The following is a 21412-nucleotide window of genomic DNA, read 5'->3' on the forward strand; positions in this document are numbered from 1 at the left end:
TGTATGTCTGACAGCAGGAGACTAGCTGTAGTGTTGTATGTGTGTGTGTCTGACAGCAGGAGACTAGTTGTAGTGTTGTAGTGGTGTATGTGTGTGTGTCTGACAGCAGGAGACTAGCTGTAGTGGTGTAGTGGTGTATGTGTGTGTGTCTGACAGCAGGAGACTAGTTGTAGTGTTGTAGTGGTGTATGTGTGTGTGTCTGACAGCAGGAGACTAGCTGTAGTGTTGTATGTGTGTGTGTCTGACAGCAGGAGACTAGTTGTAGTGTTGTAGTGGTGTATGTGTGTGTGTCTGACAGCAGGAGACTAGCTGTAGTGGTGTATGTGTGTGTGTCTGACAGCAGGAGACTAGCTGTAGTGGTGTAGTGGTGTATGTCTGACAGCAGGAGACTAGCTGTAGTGTTGTCGTGCTGCTCTCAGTCACAGCGGCGGTCTTCCCCGTTGACGTCACAGGAACCATCAGAATATATAAGACCTAGACTGTAGACTGTAGCAGTGGTTTGTTTACTGCTCAGCTGGGATTCAGCATCTGACTCTACCATCAACACTAGCCTTCCTGACCCATTATACCACCACTAGTCTCATGTTGTCCTTCTCTAGTCTCATGTTGTCCTTCTCTAGTCTCATGTTGTCCTTCTCTAGTCGCATGTTGTCCTTCTCTAGTCTCATGTTGTCCTTCTCTAGTCTCATGTTGTCCTTCTCTAGTCTCATGTTGTCCTTCTCTAGTCTCATGTTGTCCTTCTCTAGTCTCATGTTGTCCTTCTCTAGTCTCATGTTGTCCTTCTCTATATACATTGGTTGGTCCTCACAGACAAGTGAGCCACACAGTCATAGTCACTGGCTGTGACCTGCTCTGTCATGTCTCGCTGCCCGCCGCTCTGCGACCTACGACCTCTCCAGGGACCTGAGCTCAGCTCGCTGCTCGTCGCATCGGCAAGGTGACGTCAGTCTCTTGTTGTCATGGCAACCTGGACCTTCGCCCCGGCTCCAATTCAGACACACATACGCACACACACGCACATAAACACACACACACACACACACGCACATATACACACACACACACACATAAACACACACACACACACACACACACACACACACACACACACACACACACACACACACACACACACACACACACACACACACACACACACACACACACACACACTGAGTTTATAACCCCTCCCCCTGGGTTTATAACACCTCCCCCTGGGTTTATAACCTCTCCCCCTGGGTTTATAACACCTCCCCCTGGGTTTATAACACCTCCCCCTGGGTTTATAACACCTCCCCCTGGGTTTATAACACCTCCCCCTGGGTTTATAACACCTCCCCCTGGGTTTATAACACCTCCCCCTGGGTTTATAACACCTCCCCCTGGGTTTATAACACCTCCCCCTGGGTTTATAACACCTCCCCCTGGGTTTATAACACCTCCCCTGGGTTTATAACACCTCCCCCTGGGTTTATAACACCTCCCCCTGGGTTTATAACACCTCCCCCTGGGATTATAACACCTCCCCCTGGGTTTATAACCTCTCCCCCTGGGTTTATAACACCCCTCCCCCTGGGATTATAACACCTCCCCCTGGGTTTATAACACCTCCCCCTGGGTTTATAACACCTCCCCCTGGGTTTTATAACACCCCCCCCCCCCCCCCTGGGATTATAACACCTCCCCCTGGGTTTATAACACGCCCCCCCCCCTGGGATTATAACACCTCCCCCTGGGTTTATAACCCCTCCCCCTGGGTTTTATAACACCCCCCCCCCCTGGGATTATAACACCTCCCCCTGGGTTTATAACACCTCCCGCTGGGTTTATAATACCTCCCCCTGGGTTTATAACACCTCCCCCTGGTTTATAACCCCTCCCCTGGGTTTATAACACCCCCCCCCCCGGGATTATAACACCTCCCCCTGGGTTTATAACCCCTCCCCCTGGGTTTATAACACCCCTCCCCCTGGGATTATAACACCCCCCCCCTGGGTTTATAACACCTCCCCCTGGGTTTATAGCACCTCCCCCTGGGATTATAACCCCTCCCCCTGGGTTTATAACACCTCCCCCTGGGTTTATAACCCCTCCCCCTGGGTTTATAGCACCTCCCCCTGGGTTTATAACCCCTCCCCCTGGGATTATAACACCTCCCCCTGGGTTTATAACACCTCCCCCTGGGATTATAACCCCTCCCCCTGGGTTTATAACACCTCCCCCTGGGTTTATAACAACTCCCCCTGGGTTTATAACACCTCCCCCTGGTTCTATAACACCTCCCCCTGGGTTTATAACACCTCCCCCTGGGTTTATAACACCTCCCCCTGGGTTTATAACCCCTCCCCCTGAGGTTATAACCCCTCCCCCTGAGGTTATAACCCCTCCCCCTGGGTTTATAACACCTCCCCCTGGGTTTATAGCACCTCCCCCTGGGTTTATAACACCTCCCCCTGGGTTTATAACCCCTCCCCCTGAGGTTATAACACCTCCCCCTGGTTTTATAACACTTCCCCCTGGTTCTATAACACCTCCTCCTGTGTTTTGATGTCAAGCCTATTTTGGTGATAGGGGTGTGATTGCGATTGCGGTTGCTATAGCAACCAGCGTTTCCTGGGCCAGTGGTTGATGTGGAGATTGAGGTTGAGATTGAGTTGTGTTTTCAGCGGGTTCCCGTGGCGATGAGAGAGTTCCTTCCAATCAGTTTGTAGAGATGACACGCTCGCCGTAGTGGTGTGTGTGTGTCTGACAGCAGGAGACTAGCTGTAGTGGTGTAGTGGTGTATGTGTGTGTGTCTGACAGCAGGAGACTAGCTGTAGTGGTGTAGGGGTGTGTGTGTGTCTGACAGCAGGAGACTAGCTGTAGTGGTGTAGTGGTGTATGTGTGTGTGTCTGACAGCAGGAGACTAGCTGTAGTGGTGTAGTGGCGTATGTGTGTGTGTCTGACAGCAGGAGACTAGCTGTAGTGGTGTAGTGGTGTATGTGTGTGTGTCTGACAGCAGGAGACTAGCTGTAGTGTTGTAGTGGTGTATGTGTGTGTGTGTCTGACAGCAGGAGACTAGCTGTAGTGTTGTATGTGTGTGTGTCTGACAGCAGGAGAGTAGCTGTAGTGGTGTAGTGGTGTGTGTGTGTGTGTCTGACAGCAGGAGACTAGTTGTAGTGGTGTAGTTGTGTGTGTGTGTCTGACAGCAGGAGACTAGTTGTAGTGGTGTAGTGGTGTATGTGTGTGTGTCTGACAGCAGGAAACTAGCTGTAGTGTTGTATGTGTGTGTGTCTGACAGCAGAAGACTAGCTGTAGTGGTGTAGTGGTGTGTGTGTGTGTGTCTGACAGCAGAAGACTAGCTGTAGTGTTGTAGTGGTGTATGTGTGTGTGTCTGACAGCAGGAGACTAGCTGTAGTGTTGTATGTGTGTGTGTCTGACAGCAGGAGACTAGTTGTAGTGGTGTAGTGGTGTATGTGTGTGTGTCTGACAGCAGGAGACTAGTTGTAGTGGTGTAGTGGTGTGTGTGTGTGTCTGACAGCAGGAGACTAGCTGTAGTGGTGTATGTGTGTGTGTCTGACAGCAGGAGACTAGCTGTAGTGTTGTCGTGCTGCTCTCAGTCACAGCGGCGGTCTTCCCCGTTGACGTCACAGGAACCATCAGAATATATAAGACCTAGACTGTAGACTGTAGCAGTGGTTTGTTTACTGCTCAGCTGGGATTCAGCATCTGACTCTACCATCAACACTAGCCTTCCTGACCCATTATACCACCACTAGTCTCATGTTGTCCTTCTCTAGTCTCATGTTGTCCTTCTCTAGTCTCATGTTGTCCTTCTCTAGTCTCATGTTGTCCTTCTCTAGTCTCATGTTGTCCTTCTCTAGTCTCATGTTGTCCTTCTCTAGTCTCATGTTGTCCTTCTCTAGTCTCATGTTGTCCTTCTCTAGTCTCATGTTGTCCTTCTCTAGTTGCATGTTGTCCTTCTCTAGTCTCATGTTGTCCTTCTCTAGTCGCATGTTGTCCTTCTCTAGTCGCATGTTGTCCTTCTCTAGTCTCATGTTGTCCTTCTCTAGTCGCATGTTGTCCTTCTCTAGTCTCATGTTGTCCTTCTCTAGTCGCATGTTGTCCTTCTCTAGTCGCATGTTGTCCTTCTCTAGTCTCATGTTGTCCTTCTCTAGTCGCATGTTGTCCTTCTCTAGTCGCATGTTGTCCTTCTCTAGTCTCATGTTGTCCTTCTCTAGTCGCATGTTGTCCTTCTCTAGTCGCATGTTGTCCTTCTCTAGTCTCATGTTGTCCTTCTCTAGTCGCATGCTGTTTTTCTCTAGTCTCATGTTGTCCTTCTCTAGGCTCATGTTGTCCTTCTCTAGTCTCATGTTGTCCTTCTCTAGTCTCATGTTGTCTTTCTCTAGTCGCATGTTGTCCTTCTCTAGTCTCATGCTGTCCTTCTCTAGTCTCATGTTGTCCTTCTCTAGTCTCATGTTGTCCTTCTCTAGTCTCATGTTGTCCTTCTCTAGTCTCATGTTGTCCTTCTCTAGTCTCATGTTGTCCTTCTCTAGTCTCATGTTGTCCTTCTCTAGTCTCATGTTGTCCTTCTCTAGTCTCATGTTGTATTTCTCTAGTCTCATGTTGTCCTTCTCTATCTACAGTGGTTGGTTGGTCCTCACAGACCAGTGAGCCACACAGTCATAGTCACTGGCTGTGACCTGCTCTGTCATGTCTCGCTGCCCGCCGCTCTGCGACCTACGACCTCTCCAGGGACCTGAGCTCAGCTCGCTGCTCGTCGCATCGGCAAGGTGACGTCAGTCTCTTGTTGTCATGGCAACCTGGACCTTCGCCCCGGCTCCAATTCAGACACACATACGCACACACACGCACATAAACACACACACACACACACACGCACATATACACACACACACACACATAAACACACACACACACACACACACACACACACACACACACACACACACACACACACACACACACACACACACACACACACACACACACACACACACACACACACACACACACACACACACACACACACACACAGTCCCATAGCGATACAGAGACTGCTGAGTCACTGGTTTCAAAGTGCTGTGAGTGACAGTCTTCCTGATGTGGACGGGGAGACGGGGGAGGACAGGGAACGAGGGCTTTGTGGCATGTCCCAAAGGGGTCCCATCACTGTCACCGGCTCACAGGAATAAACAGAGATTCTAGATGGACAGTTTAACTTCCTATACTCCCCCCATCACACACTATCGTCCTCTGCAGCCTTTCAAAGAGAGAGGGGGTCAGTCAGTCAACCAGCCATGTCAGACGGCCAATCGGCTAGTCAGTCAGTCAACCAGCCATGTCAGCCGGCCAATCAGCTAACCAGTCAGTCAGTCAACCAGTCAGTCAGCTGGCCAATCAGCTAGTCAGTCAGTCAACCAGTCGGTCAGCCGGCCAATAAGCTAACCAGTCAGTCAGTCAACCAGTCAGTCAGCTGGCCAATCAGCTAGTCAGTCAGTCAGTCAACCAGTCAGTCAGCTGGCCAATCAGCTAGTCAGTCAGTCAGTCAAACAGCCAGTCAGCCGGCCAATCAGCTAGTCAGTCAACCAGTCGGTCAGCCGGCCAATCAGCTAGTCAGCCAGCCAGCCAGTGACAGACTAGAGGTAAAGGGTACAGAGTCGGGGACAGTCAGAGTGGCAGCCGATGTCACGCAGCCACAGAGAGATAGCAACTGAGGAGGACAACTGGAGAAACACACTTTATCCCGATGACTACATTATCCTCGAGTCAAGGAGATCTTTACATTATCCCCCTGCCTTCTCCCCATAAGCACACTCAGTGATATGTTCCTTCCTTCCCTATTTACCTGGGATCTCTCTCTCTCTCTCTCTCTCTCTCTCTCTCTCTCTCTCTCTCTCTCTCTCTCTCTCTCTCTCTCTCTCTCTCTCTCTCTCTCTCTCTCTCTCTCTCTCTCTCTCTCTCTCTCTCTCTCTCTCTCTCTCTCTCTCTCTCTCTCGGTCCCTCTCTCTCTCTCTCTCTCTCTCTCTCTCTCTCTCCCTCTCTCTCTCTCTCTCGCTCTGTGTATATTCTGTTATACACTCCAGTCAGGTCTTATATATTCTGTTATACACTCCAGTCAGGTCTTATATATTCTGCTATACACCCCAGTCAGGTCTTATATATTCTGTTATACACTCCAGTCAGGTCTTATATATTCTGTTATACACCCCAGTCAGGTCTTATATATTCTGTTATACACTCCAGTCAGGTCTTATATATTCTGCTATACACCCCAGTCAGGTCTTATATATTCTGTTATACACTCCAGTCAGGTCTTATATATTCTGTTATACACTCCAGTCAGGTCTTATATATTCTGTTATTCACCCCAGTCAGGTCTTATATATTCTGTTATACACCCCAGTCAGGTCTTATATATTCTGTTATATACCCCAGGCAGGTCTTATATATTCTGTTATACACCCCAGTCAGGTCTTATATATTCTGTTATATACCCCAGGCAGGTCTTATATATTCTGTTATACACCCCAGTCAGGTCGTACAGATTCTGTTATACTCTTCTCGGTGATGGATGGCCCCATCGGAAGCTGCAGAATTTACCACCGCAGACAGCTTTATTGTTTTAAATGTGGCGACCTTTCCTCTGCTGTGGGGGACGACAGAGAGAGGAGGTGAGGAAACGGGAGGAGGGGAGGAAACGGGGGGAGGGGAGGAAACGGGGGGAGAAGAAGAGGGGAGGAAACGGGAGGAGGTGAGGAGAGGTGGAAACGGGAGGAGAAGAAGAGGGGATGAAACGGGAGGAGGGGAAGAGGGGAGGAAATGGGAGAAGAAGAGGGGATGAAACGGGAGGAGGGGAGGAAACGGGAGGAGAAGAAGAGGGGAGGAAACGGGAGGAGGGGAGGAAAGGTGGAAACGGGAGGAGAAGAAGAGGGGAGGAAACGGGAGGTTAGGTGAGGAGGCAGCAGTCGCTGTTGGCTGTTGTCTCCACACAACACGACATAACATCAGCCTTCAGTTACTAACTGAGCAATACCATCCACACGACAGGTATCATGATGATGCTATAATCATTAGCACGTCTGCTAGCGCTACTGTTGTTCCCAATCACTCAGGCTAACACGTTTCTTCTTTACATGTTCCTTAGTAGTTAGCATTTTGCAGGGGTTGTTTATATGCTGCGTTATGCACTATAATTCAACAACAGTGTGAATCCAGAGTGATCCAGCCAGCAGCCAGTGGGTTGTCCTCGGTGTGTGTGTGTGTGTGTGTGTGTGTGTGTGTGTGTGTGTGTGTGTGTGTGTGTGTGTGTGTGTGTGTGTGTGTGTGTGTGTGTGTGTGTGTGTGTGTGTGTGTGTGTGCGTGCGTGCGTGCGTGCGTGCGTGCGTGCGTGCGTGCGTGCGTGCGTGCGTGCGTGCGTGCGTGCGTGCGTGCGTGCGTGCGTGTGCGAACAGGCAGTAGGTTGTCCTCTGCTAGGCTGGATATGAATCCCTGTGAAAGTGTCTTCTTACTCCCCCCAGCCTCCCCCTAAAGGAGGAAAGCAGTGGGCTACGTCCCTAACCGCACCATATTCACTATATACAGTAGTGCACTACGTAGGGACTAGGGCACATACGGCTCTGGTCAGAAGTAGTGCACTACGTAGGGATTAGGGCCCGTACGTAAGGCTCTGGTCAGAAGTAGTGCACTACGTAGGGACTATGTGTTTTGGCCTTTCTAGGGAGTTTTTCCTAGCCACCGTGCTTCGAAACCTGCATTGCTTGCTGTTTGGGGTTTTAGGCTGGGTTTCTGTACAGCACTTCGAGATATTAGCTGATGTACGAAGGGCTATATAAAATAAACTTGATTGATTGATTGATTGACTAGGGCTCTGGCCAGAAGTAGTGCACTACGTAGGGATTAGGGCTATGGTCAGAAGTAGTGCACTACGTAGGGACTAGGGCTATGGTCAGAAGTAGTGCACTACGTAGGGATTAGGGTGCCATTTGGAACCTAGCCTCCCGTCTGGCTCTCTAACAAGGCCGTACACGTGAGTCATCCAAGACCATAATAACCACGCCATTATAGCACGACGACGTGTAGGTGGGCTATCTCCCCCGGATACGAGGAGAAATAATCCCTCTCCGTCAGAGCAGCAGGGGAGTAATACAACCTTCATCTGGAAAAAAGAGGAGGATTAGGAAATGGACAAAAAAGGGGAGGAGGGAAGGATTTGAAAAACTCTTTGAAGTTTGTAAGTCAACCCGGGGCTCACGCCGACTCAGCCTCGTCGTCAAGGCGGGTTAACCGTGTAGGGTTGCCATGACGCCAAGGACCGGGATGCCAAGGACCTTCAGAGCCAATCATGTCCTTTAATGTATATATTCATATTTACATTAAATAGGATTCTTCCCTACAGCAGAACGTATTACCAGACTGGTGGTAGTATGGTCACTCCTGGTAGACCAGCAGACTGGTGGTAGTGTGGTCACTCCTGGTAGACCAGCAGACTGGTGGTAGTGTGGTCACTCCTGATAGACCAGCAGACTGGTGGTAGTGTGGTCACTCCTGGTAGACCAGCAGACTGGTGGTAGTATGGTCACTCCTGATAGACCAGCAGACTGGTGGTAGTGTGGTCACTCCTGATAGACCAGCAGACTGGTGGTAGTGTGGTCACTCCTGATAGACCAGCAGACTGGTGGTAGTATGGTCACTCCTGGTAGACCAGCAGACTGGTGGTAGTGTGGTCACTCCTGGTAGACCAGCAGACTGGTGGTAGTGTGGTCACTCCTGGTAGACCAGCAGACTGGTGGTAGTATGGTCACTCCTGATAGACCAGCAGACTGGTGGTAGTATGGTCACTCCTGATAGACCAGCAGACTGGTGGTAGTGTGGTCACTCCTGATAGACCAGCAGACTGGTGGTAGTGTGGTCACTCCTGATAGACCAGCAGACTGGTGGTAGTATGGTCACTCCTGATAGACCAGCAGACTGGTGGTAGTGTGGTCACTCCTGGTAGACCAGCAGACTGGTGGTAGTATGGTCACTCCTGATAGACCAGCAGACTGGTGGTAGTGTGGTCACTCCTGATAGACCAGCAGACTGGTGGTAGTGTGGTCACTCCTGGTAGACCAGCAGACTGGTGGTAGTGTGGTCACTCCTGATAGACCAGCAGACTGGTGGTAGTGTGGTCACTCCTGGTAGACCAGCAGACTGGTGGTAGTATGGTCACTCCTGATAGACCAGCAGACTGGTGGTAGTGTGGTCACTCCTGATAGACCAGCAGACTGGTGGTAGTATGGTCACTCCTGGTAGACCAGCAGACTGGTGGTAGTGTGGTCACTCCTGGTAGACCAGCAGACTGGTGGTAGTGTGGTCACTCCTGATAGACCAGCAGACTGGTGGTAGTGTGGTCACTCCTGATAGACCAGCAGACTGGTGGTAGTATGGTCACTCCTGGTAGACCAGCAGACTGGTGGTAGTATGGTCACTCCTGATAGACCAGCAGACTGGTGGTAGTGTGGTCACTCCTGATAGACCAGCAGACTGGTGGTAGTATGGTCACTCCTGGTAGACCAGCAGACTGGTGGTAGTGTGGTCACTCCTGGTAGACACCAGACCAAGGAGGAAAGAAGAGAGGGGATTTAAAGGGGGGAGAGAGAGAGACAACGACAGAGAGAGAGAGAGAGAAAGAGAGGGAGAGAGAGGAGAGAGGGAGAGAGAGAGAAAGAGAGAGAGAGAGAGAGAGAGAGAGAAAGAGAGAGAGAGAGAGGTAGAGAGGTAGAGAGAGAGAGAGAGAGAGAAAGAGAGAGAGAGAGAGGTAGAGAGGTAGAGAGAGAGTAGGACAGAGGACAGTCTTGTTAAGCACATGACCAAATTAATTTCCCCCTGAGTGGATAGTGAAGTTTCTCTAATCTCTAATCCAATCTAACTCTGATCCCAACTGATTGGTAAACAGGGTCTACACTCCTAGTCAATGCCCAAGTCCTCTGTTTTACAGTCTCTGTACACGGACTGTTTGATAAAACGTGTCGACCTGAAAAACTAAATATTTTTCTCCGTCCACTCTGTTATGACTTAATTATATCATAATTAGCCGCTCATTTTCACCTCAATTATCTCAAGTATTGTTATGATGAAAAAAGCTAATTAATCCTAATCAATGATCCCTAATTATGTTTAATCTGAATAATCACAAAGTTATTCAAATATTCCTACAATGACCTTGGCTGCATCCTAGATGGCACTTTATTACCTCTCAATAACAGAGGCCTATGGGCCCTGGTCAACAGTAGTGCACTATATAGGGAATAGGGCTCTGGTCTAAAGTAGTGCACTATATAGGGAATAGGGTGCCATTTGGGACACAGAGCTGAAATGAATCAAAGATAAGATGTTATTTCAGCAATACGGCACCTCTGGGGTTTGTGGTGTCTGGCCAATATACCTCGGCTAAGGACTATGACGCAACACGGTCTGATATACGGTCTGATATACCACAGTTGTCAGCCAATCAGCATTCAGGTCTCGCACCACACATTTTATGAATAACTTTATAACATCTTATCTGGTGTGGTCATGCTAGAAGACATGATATCTATTAGGGTCTGTAGGTAGTCTGGTGTGGTCATGTAGAAGCCATGATATCTATTAGGGCCTGTAGGTAGTCTGGTGTGGTCATGTAGAAGACATGATATCTATTAGGACCTGTAGGTAGTCTGGTGTGGTCATGTAGAAGACATGATATCTATTAGGACCTGTAGGTAGTCTGGTGTGGTCATGTAGAAGACATGATATCTATTAGGACCTGTAGGTAGTCTGGTGTGGTCATGATAGAAGACATGATATCTATTAGGACCTGTAGGTAGTCTGGTGTGGTCATGCTAGAAGACATGATGTCTATTAGGACCTGTAGGTAGTCTGGTGTGGTCATGATAGAAGACATGATATCTATTAGGGCCTGTAGGTAGTCTGGTGTGGTCATGTAGAAGACATGATATCTATTAGGACCTGTAGGTAGTCTGGTGTGGTCATGATAGAAGACATGATATCTATTAGGGTGTGTAGGTAGTCTGGTGTGGTCATGATATCTATTAGGACCTGTAGGTAGTCTGGTGTGGTCATGTAGAAGACATGATATCTATTAGGGTCTGTAGGTAGTCTGGTGTGGTCATGTAGAAGACATGATATCTATTAGGACCTGTAGGTAGTCTGGTGTGGTCATGATATCTATTAGGACCTGTAGGTAGTCTGGTGTGGTCATGATAGAAGACATGATATCTATTAGGGTCTGTAGGTAGTCTGGTGTGGTCATGATATCTATTAGGACCTGTAGGTAGTCTGGTGTGGTCATGTAGAAGACATGATATCTATTAGGGTCTGTAGGTAGTCTGGTGTGGTCATGATATCTATTAGGGTCTGTAGGTAGTCTGGTGTGGTCATGTAGAAGCCATGATATCTATTAGGACCTGTAGGTAGTCTGGTGTGGTCATGATAGAAGACATGATATCTATTAGGGTCTGTAGGTAGTCTGGTGTGGTCATGATATCTATTAGGACCTGTAGGTAGTCTGGTGTGGTCATGTAGAAGCCATGATATCTATTAGGACCTGTAGGTAGTCTGGTGTGGTCATGATATCTATTAGGACCTGTAGGTAGTCTGGTGTGGTCATGATATCTATTAGGACCTGTAGGTAGCCTGGTGTGGTCATGTAGAAGACATGATGTCTATTAGGACCTGTAGGTAGTCTGGTGTGGTCATGATAGAAGCCATGATATCTATTAGGACCTGTAGGTAGTCTGGTGTGGTCATGATAGAAGACATGATGTCTATTAGGACCTGTAGGTAGTCTGGTGTGGTCATGATAGAAGACATGATATCTCTCTAGGTAGTCTGGTGTGGCCATGTAGAAGACATGATATCTATTAGGGTCTGTAGGTAGTCTGGTGTGGTCATGATAGAAGACATGATATCTATTAGGGCCTGTAGGTAGTCTGGTGTGGTCATGATAGAAGACATGATATCTATTAGGGCCTGTAGGTAGTCTGGTGTGGTCATGATAGAAGACATGATATCTCTCTAGGTAGTCTGGTGTGGCCATGTAGAAGACATGATATCTATTAGGGCCTGTAGGTAGTCTGGTGTGGCCATGTAGAAGACATGATATCTATTAGGGCCTGTAGGTAGTCTGGTGTGGTCATGATAGAAGACATGATATCTCTCTAGGTAGTCTGGTGTGGCCATGTAGAAGACATGATATCTATTAGGGTCTGTAGGTAGTCTGGTGTGGTCATGATAGAAGACATGATATCTCTCTAGGTAGTCTGGTGTGGTCATGATAGAAGACATGATATCTCTCTAGGTAGTCTGGTGTGGCCATGTAGAAGACATGATATCTATTAGGGTCTGTAGGTAGTCTGGTGTGGTCATGATAGAAGACATGATATCTCTCTAGGTAGTCTGGTGTGGTCATGATAGAAGACATGATATCTCTTAGGGTCTGTAGGTAGTCTGGTGTGGTCATGATATAAGACATGATATCTATTAGGGTCTGTAGGTAGTCTGGTGTGGTCATGATAGAAGCCATGATATCTATTAGGACCTGTAGGTAGTCTGGTGTGGTCATGATTGAAGCCATGATATCTATTAGGGCCTGTAGGTAGTCTGGTGTGGTCATGTAGAAGACATGATATCTATTAGGGTCTGTAGGTAGTCTGGTGTGGTCATGATAGAAGCCATGATATCTATTAGGACCAGTAGGTAGTCTGGTGTGGTCATGATAGAAGCCATGATATCTATTAGGGTCTGTAGGTAGTCTGGTGTGGTCATGATATCTATTAGGACCTGTAGGTAGTCTGGTGTGGTCATGTAGAAGACATGATATCTATTAGGACCTGTAGGTAGTCTGGTGTGGTCATGTAGAAGACATGATATCTATTAGGGTCTGTAGGTAGTCTGGTGTGGTCATGATATCTATTAGGACCTGTAGGTAGTCTGGTGTGGTCATGATAGAAGCCATGATATCTATTAGGGTCTGTAGGTAGTCTGGTGTGGTCATGTAGAAGACATGATATCTATTAGGACCTGTAGGTAGTCTGGTGTGGTCATGTAGAAGACATGATATCTATTAGGACCTGTAGGTAGTCTGGTGTGGTCATGTAGAAGACATGATATCTATTAGGACCTGTAGGTAGTCTGGTGTGGTCATGATAGAAGCCATGATATCTATTAGGACCTGTAGGTAGTCTGGTGTGGTCATGTAGAAGACATGATATCTATTAGGGCCTGTAGGTAGTCTGGTGTGGTCATGATAGAAGCCATGATATCTATTAGGACCTGTAGGTAGTCTGGTGTGGTCATGATAGAAGCCATGATATCTATTAGGGTCTGTAGGTAGTCTGGTGTGGTCATGATATCTATTAGGACCTGTAGGTAGTCTGGTGTGGTCATGTAGAAGACATGATATCTATTAGGACCTGTAGGTAGTCTGGTGTGGTCATGTAGAAGACATGATATCTATTAGGGTCTGTAGGTAGTCTGGTGTGGTCATGATATCTATTAGGACCTGTAGGTAGTCTGGTGTGGTCATGATAGAAGCCATGATATCTATTAGGACCTGTAGGTAGTCTGGTGTGGTCATGTAGAAGACATGATATCTATTAGGACCTGTAGGTAGTCTGGTGTGGTCATGTAGAAGACATGATATCTATTAGGGCCTGTAGGTAGTCTGGTGTGGTCATGATAGAAGCCATGATATCTATTAGGACCTGTAGGTAGTCTGGTGTGGTCATGATAGAAGCCATGATATCTATTAGGACCTGTAGGTAGTCTGGTGTGGTCATGTAGAAGACATGATATCTATTAGGGCCTGTAGGTAGTCTGGTGTGGTCATGATATCTCTCTGTAGGTAGTCTGGTGTGGTCATGTAGAAGACATGATATCTATTAGGGCCTGTAGGTAGTCTGGTGTGGTCATGATATCTATTAGGACCTGTAGGTAGTCTGGTGTGGTCATGTAGAAGACATGATATCTATTAGGACCTGTAGGTAGTCTGGTGTGGTCATGATATCTATTAGGACCTGTAGGTAGTCTGGTGTGGTCATGTAGAAGACATGATATCTATTAGGACCTGTAGGTAGTCTGGTGTGGTCATGATAGAAGACATGATATCTATTAGGACCTGTAGGTAGTCTGGTGTGGTCATGTAGAAGCCATGATATCTATTAGGACCTGTAGGTAGTCTGGTGTGGTCATGATAGAAGACATGATATCTATTAGGACCTGTAGGTAGTCTGGTGTGGTCATGTAGAAGACATGATATCTATTAGGACCTGTAGGTAGTCTGGTGTGGTCATGATAGAAGCCATGATATCTATTAGGACCTGTAGGTAGTCTGGTGTGGTCATGTAGAAGACATGATATCTATTAGGACCTGTAGGTAGTCTGGTGTGGTCATGATAGAAGCCATGATATCTATTAGGACCTGTAGGTAGTCTGGTGTGGTCATGTAGAAGACATGATATCTATTAGGGCCTGTAGGTAGTCTGGTGTGGTCATGATAGAAGCCATGATATCTATTAGGACCTGTAGGTAGTCTGGTGTGGTCATGATAGAAGCCATGATATCTATTAGGACCTGTAGGTAGTCTGGTGTGGTCATGATAGAAGCCATGATATCTTTAGGGTCTGTAGGTAGTCTGGTGTGGTCATGTAGAAGACATGATATCTATTAGGGCCTGTAGGTAGTCTGGTGTGGTCATGATATCTCTCTGTAGGTAGTCTGGTGTGGTCATGTAGAAGACATGATACCTATTAGGGCCTGTAGGTAGTCTGGTGTGGTCATGATATCTATTAGGACCTGTAGGTAGTCTGGTGTGGTCATGTAGAAGACATGATATCTATTAGGACCTGTAGGTAGTCTGGTGTGGTCATGATATCTATTAGGACCTGTAGGTAGTCTGGTGTGGTCATGTAGAAGACATGATATCTATTAGGACCTGTAGGTAGTCTGGTGTGGTCATGATAGAAGACATGATATCTATTAGGACCTGTAGGTAGTCTGGTGTGGTCATGTAGAAGCCATGATATCTATTAGGACCTGTAGGTAGTCTGGTGTGGTCATGATAGAAGACATGATATCTATTAGGACCTGTAGGTAGTCTGGTGTGGTCATGTAGAAGACATGATATCTATTAGGACCTGTAGGTAGTCTGGTGTGGTCATGATATCTCTCTGTAGGTAGTCTGGTGTGGTCATGATATCTCTCTGTAGGTAGTCTGGTGTGGTCATGTAGAAGACATGATATCTATTAGGACCTGTAGGTAGTCTGGTGTGGTCATGATAGAAGACATGATATCTATTAGGGTCTGTAGGTAGTCTGGTGTGGTCATGTAGAAGACATGATATCTATTAGGACCTGTAGGTAGTCTGGTGTGGTCATGATATCTATTAGGACCTGTAGGTAGTCTGGTGTGGCCATGTAGAAGACATGATATCTATTAGGACCTGTAGGTAGTCTGGTGTGGCCATGTAGAAGACATGATATCTATTAGGGTCTGTAGGTAGTCTGGTGTGGTCATGTAGAAGACATGATATCTATTAGGACCTGTAGGTAGTCTGGTGTGGTCATGATAGAAGACATGATATCTATTAGGGCCTGTAGGTAGTCTGGTGTGGTCATGATATATGACATGATATCTATTAGGGTCTGTAGGTAGTCTGGTGTGATCATGTAGAAGCCATGATATCTATTAGGGTCTGTAGGTAGTCTGGTGTGGTCATGCTAGAAGCCATGATATCTATTAGGGTCTGTAGGTAGTCTGGTGTGGTCATGATAGAAGCCATGATATCTATTAGGGTCTGTAGGTAGTCTGGTGTGGTCATGATAGAAGCCATGATATCTATTAGGGTCTGTAGGTAGTCTGGTGTGGTCATGATAGAAGACATGATATCTATTAGGGTCTGTAGGTAGTCTGGTGTGGTCATGTAGAAGCCATGATATCTATTAGGGCCTGTAGGTAGTCTGGTGTGGTCATGATAGAAGACATGATATCTATTAGGGTCTGTAGGTAGTCTGGTGTGGTCATGATAGAAGCCACGATATCTATTAGGACCTGTAGGTAGTCTGGTGTGGTCATGTAGAAGACATGATATCTATTAGGGTCTGTAGGTAGTCTGGTGTGGTCATGATAGAAGACATGATATCTATTAGGGTCTGTAGGTAGTCTGGTGTGGTCATGTAGAAGACATGATATCTATTAGGGTCTGTAGGTAGTCTGGTGTGGTCATGATAGAAGACATGATATCTATTAGGACCTGTAGGTAGTCTGGTGTGGTCATGATAGAAGACATGATATCTCTCTGTAGGTAGTGTTAGAGATCAGACACCTCAACACTTTGCCGTAATCTTTATGTATTCTGGTGTTGAGTCCTATTGGTCGGTTTAGAGAGGGGCTGAGTCCTATTGGTCAATAACTGAGCATGTCTGAATCCTATTGGTCCGTACAGAAGGCCTCTCTCATCTGATCTGTAGTCCACTCAGTAAACCCATGTAGTATCAGACGCATCAGCAAGTTGTAGTGGGTAATGTCCCTCCTCACTAACATTAGATCCACTCTTAGTAAACAGGTGTTAATGTCCCTCCTCCACTAACATTAGATCCACTCTTAGTAAACAGGTGTTAATGTCCCTCCTCACTAACATTAGATCCACTCTTAGTAAACAGGTGTTAATGTCCCTCCTCACTAACATTAGATCCACTCTTAGTAAACAGGTGTTAATGTCCCTCCTCACTAACATTAGATCCACTCTTAGTAAACAGGTGTTATCTACATCCTCCTCCACTAACATTAGATCCACTCTTAGTAAACAGGTGTTATCTACATCCTCCTCCACTAACATTAGATCCACTCTTAGTAAACAGGTGTTATCTGCATCCTCCTCCACTAACATTAGATCCACTCTTAGTAAACAGGTGTTATCTACATCCTCCTCCACTAACATTAGATCCACTCTTAGTAAACAGGTGTTAATGTCCCTCCTCACTAACATTAGATCCACTCTTAGTAAACAGGTGTTATCTACATCCTCCTCACTAACATTAGATCCACTCTTAGTAAACAGGTGTTAATGTCCCTCCTCACTAACATTAGATCCACTCTTAGTAAACAGGTGTTATCTACATCCTCCTCCACTAACATTAGATCCACTCTTAGTAAACAGGTGTTAATGTCCCTCCTCCACTAACATTAGATCCACTCTTAGTAAACAGGTGTTATCTACATCCTCCTCACTAACATTAGATCCACTCTTAGTAAACAGGTGTTAATGTCCCTCCTCACTAACATTAGATCCACTCTTAGTAAACAGGTGTTAATGTCCCTCCTCACTAACATTAGATCCACTCTTAGTAAACAGGTGTTAATGTCCCTCCTCACTAACATTAGATCCACTCTTAGTAAACAGGTGTTAATGTCCCTCCTCACTAACATTAGATCCACTCTTAGTAAACAGGTGTTAATGTCCCTCCTCACTAACATTAGATCCACTCTTAGTAAACAGGTGTTAATGTCCCTCCTCACTAACATTAGATCCACTCTTAGTAAACAGGTGTTAATGTCCCTCCTCCACTAACATTAGATCCACTCTTAGTAAACAGGTGTTAATGTCCCTCCTCACTAACATTAGATCCACTCTTAGTAAACAGGTGTTATCTACATCCTCCCCCACTAACATTAGATCCACTCTTAGTAAACAGGTGTTAATGTCCCTCCTCACTAACATTAGATCCACTCTTAGTAAACAGGTGTTATCTACATCCTCCTCACTAACATTAGATCCACTCTTAGTAAACAGGTGTTAATGTCCCTCCTCCACTAACATTAGATCCACTCTTAGTAAACAGGTGTTAATGTCCCTCCTCCACTAACATTAGATCCACTCTTAGTAAACAGGTGTTAATGTCCCTCCTCACTAACATTAGATCCACTCTTAGTAAACAGGTGTTAATGTCCCTCCTCACTAACATTAGATCCACTCTTAGTAAACAGGTGTTAATGTCCCTCCTCACTAACATTAGATCCACTCTTAGTAAACAGGTGTTATCTACATCCTCCTCACTAACATTAGATCCACTCTTAGTAAACAGGTGTTAATGTCCCTCCTCACTAACATTAGATCCACTCTTAGTAAACAGGTGTTATCTACAACCTCCTCCACTAACATTAGATCCACTCTTAGTAAACAGGTGTTAATGTCCCTCCTCACTAACATTAGATCCACTCTTAGTAAACAGGTGTTAATGTCCCTCCTCCACTAACATTAGATCCACTCTTAGTAAACAGGTGTTAATGTCCCTCCTCCACTAACATTAGATCCACTCTTAGTAAACAGGTGTTAATGTCCCTCCTCACTAACATTAGATCCACTCTTAGTAAACAGGTGTTAATGTCCCTCCTCACTAACATTAGATCCACTCTTAGTAAACAGGTGTTAATGTCCCTCCTCACTAACATTAGATCCACTCTTAGTAAACAGGTGTTATCTACATCCTCCTCACTAACATTAGATCCACTCTTAGTAAACAGGTGTTAATGTCCCTCCTCACTAACATTAGATCCACTCTTAGTAAACAGGTGTTATCTACAACCTCCTCCACTAACATTAGATCCACTCTTAGTAAACAGGTGTTAATGTCCCTCCTCACTAACATTAGATCCACTCTTAGTAAACAGGTGTTAATGTCCCTCCTCACTTAACATTAGATCCACTCTTGGTAAACAGGTGTTATCTACATCCTCCTCCACTAACATTAGATCCACTCTTAGTAAACAGGTGTTATCTACATCCTCCCCACTAACATTAGATCCACTCTTAGTAAACAGGTGTTAATGTCCCTCCTCACTAACATTAGATCCACTCTTAGTAAACAGGTGTTATCTACATCCTCCTCACTAACATTAGATCCACTCTTAGTAAACAGGTGTTATCTACATCCTCCTCCACTAACATTAGATCCACTCTTAGTAAACAGGTGTTAATGTCCCTCCTCACTAACATTTGATCCACTCTTAGTAAACAGGTGTTAATGTCCCTCCTCCACTAACATTAGATCCACTCTTAGTAAACAGGTGTTATCTACATCCTCCTCCACTAACATTAGATCCACTCTTAGTAAACAGGTGTTAATGTCCCTCCTCACTAACATTAGATCCACTCTTAGTAAACAGGTGTTAATGTCCCTCCTCACTAACATTAGATCCACTCTTAGTAAACAGGTGTTAATGTCCCTCCTCCACTAACATTAGATCCACTCTTAGTAAACAGGTGTTAATGTCCCTCCTCACTAACATTAGATCCACTCTTAGTAAACAGGTGTTATCTACATCCTCCACTAACATTAGATCTACTCTTAGTAAACAGGTGTTATCTACATCCTCCACTAACATTAGATCCACTCTTAGTAAACAGGTGTTATCTACATCCTCCTCACTAACATTAGATCCACTCTTAGTAAACAGGTGTTATCTACATCCTCCTCACTAACATTAGATCCACTCTTAGTAAACAGGTGTTAATGTCCCTCCTCACTAACATTAGATCCACTCTTAGTAAACAGGTGTTAATGTCCCTCCTCACTAACATTAGATCCACTCTTAGTAAACAGGTGTTAATGTCCCTCCTCACTAACATTAGATCCACTCTTAGTAAACAGGTGTTATCTACATCCTCCTCACTAACATTAGATCCACTCTTAGTAAACAGGTGTTAATGTCCCTCCTCACTAACATTAGATCCACTCTTAGTAAACAGGTGTTATCTACAACCTAAAAGGCTTCTTCGGCTGTCTCCATAGGAGAACCCTTTGAAGAACCCTTTTTGGTTCCAGGTAGAACCCTTTTGAGTTCCATGTAGAACCTTTTACAAAGTGGGTTCTTTATTGAACCCAAAAGAGTTCTACCTGGAACCAAAAGAGGTTTCTATGGGGACAGCCGAAGAACCCTTTTCTCTAAGAGTGTATATATCAACAGTTCCTCGTTGTGGTTGTGTGCGGACGTGTCTGACCCTTCAGAGCGAGAGGGAATGTAGCGTGGGTCTGCTGGATCGTAAGGTATTGTGTTTGTATATCCAGGGAGGAGTCTTATTTGCTGTAGCGGGTCTGGTGGATCGTAAGGTATTGTGTTTGTATATCCAGGGAGGAGTCTTATTTGCTGTAGCGGGTCTGCTGGATCGTAAGGTATTGTGTTTGTATATCCAGGGAGGAGTCTTATTTGCTGTAGCGGGTCTGCTGGATCGTAAGGTATTGTGTTTGTATATCCAGGGAGGAGTCTTATTTGCTGTAGCGGGTCTGCTGGATCGTAGGGTATTGTGTTTGTATATCCAGGGAGGAGTCTTATTTGCTGTAGCGCTGAGATTGATGGAGATGTAATGTGTGTTAGTCAATGCAACGCTTTCGACGTGTGTGTGTGTGTGTGTGTGTGTGTGTGTGTGTGTGTGTGTGTGTGTGTGTGTGTGTGTGTGTGTGTGTGTGTGTGTGTGTGTCAGTGCTGAATGTCAAGCTTCATCATGGCAGGACTAATTTTCTGCTTGGTGTACCTCCACTCCTACTCCATATGCCTGGTCTAATTGGAAGGGAAAAGTCACTGTCAGTCTGGATGGTGTGTGTGTGTGTGTGTGTGTGTGTGTGTGTGTGTGTGTGTGTGTGTGTGTGTGTGTGTGTGTGTGTGTGTGTGTGTGTGTGTGTGTGTGTGTGTGTGTGTGTGTGTGTGTGTGTGTGTGTGTGTGTGTGTGTGTGTGTGTGTGTTTGAGCGTGTCTACTGCCAAGTTCATATTAGGTTGTCCACAGAGGACTTACTGTATATCTAATCTCTATCTCTCTCGGCTTCTATCTCAAGGCCATCAGACTGTTAAACAGCCACCACTAACATCGAGTGGCTGCTGCCAACATACTGACTCAACTCCAGCCACTTTAATAATGGGAATTGATCAAAAATGTATCACTAGCCACTTTAAACAATGCCACTTTATATAATGTTTACATACCCTACATTACTCATCTCATATGTATATGTATATACTGTACTCTATATCATCTACTGCATCTTGCCATCTTTATGTAATACATGTACCACTAGCCACTTTAAACTATGCCACTTTATGTTTACATACCCTACATTACTCATCTCATCTCATACCGTACTCTATACCATCTACTGCATCTTGCCTATGCCGTTCTGTACCACCACTCATTCATATATCTTTATGTACATATTCTTTATCCCTTTACACTTGTGTGTATAAGGTAGTAGTTGTGGAATTGTTAGGTTAGATTACTCGTTGGTTATTACTGCACTGTCAGAACTGGAAGCACAAGCATTTCGCTACACTCGCATTAACATCTGCTAACCATGTGTATGTGACAAATACCATTTGATTTG

General features: G+C 45.7%; 1 protein-coding gene across 1 annotated transcript in view; it reads left to right on the forward strand.

Moving 5' to 3' along the window:
- LOC129844724 (glutamate receptor-interacting protein 1-like) overlaps window positions 1-21412 on the forward strand; it is a 101883-nt gene that overhangs the window by 26336 nt on the left and 54135 nt on the right. The gene's annotated exons all lie outside the window — the stretch shown is intronic.

This window comes from Salvelinus fontinalis, unplaced genomic scaffold (genome assembly GCF_029448725.1).
Source record: "Salvelinus fontinalis isolate EN_2023a unplaced genomic scaffold, ASM2944872v1 scaffold_0212, whole genome shotgun sequence".
NCBI lineage: Eukaryota > Metazoa > Chordata > Actinopteri > Salmoniformes > Salmonidae > Salvelinus > Salvelinus fontinalis.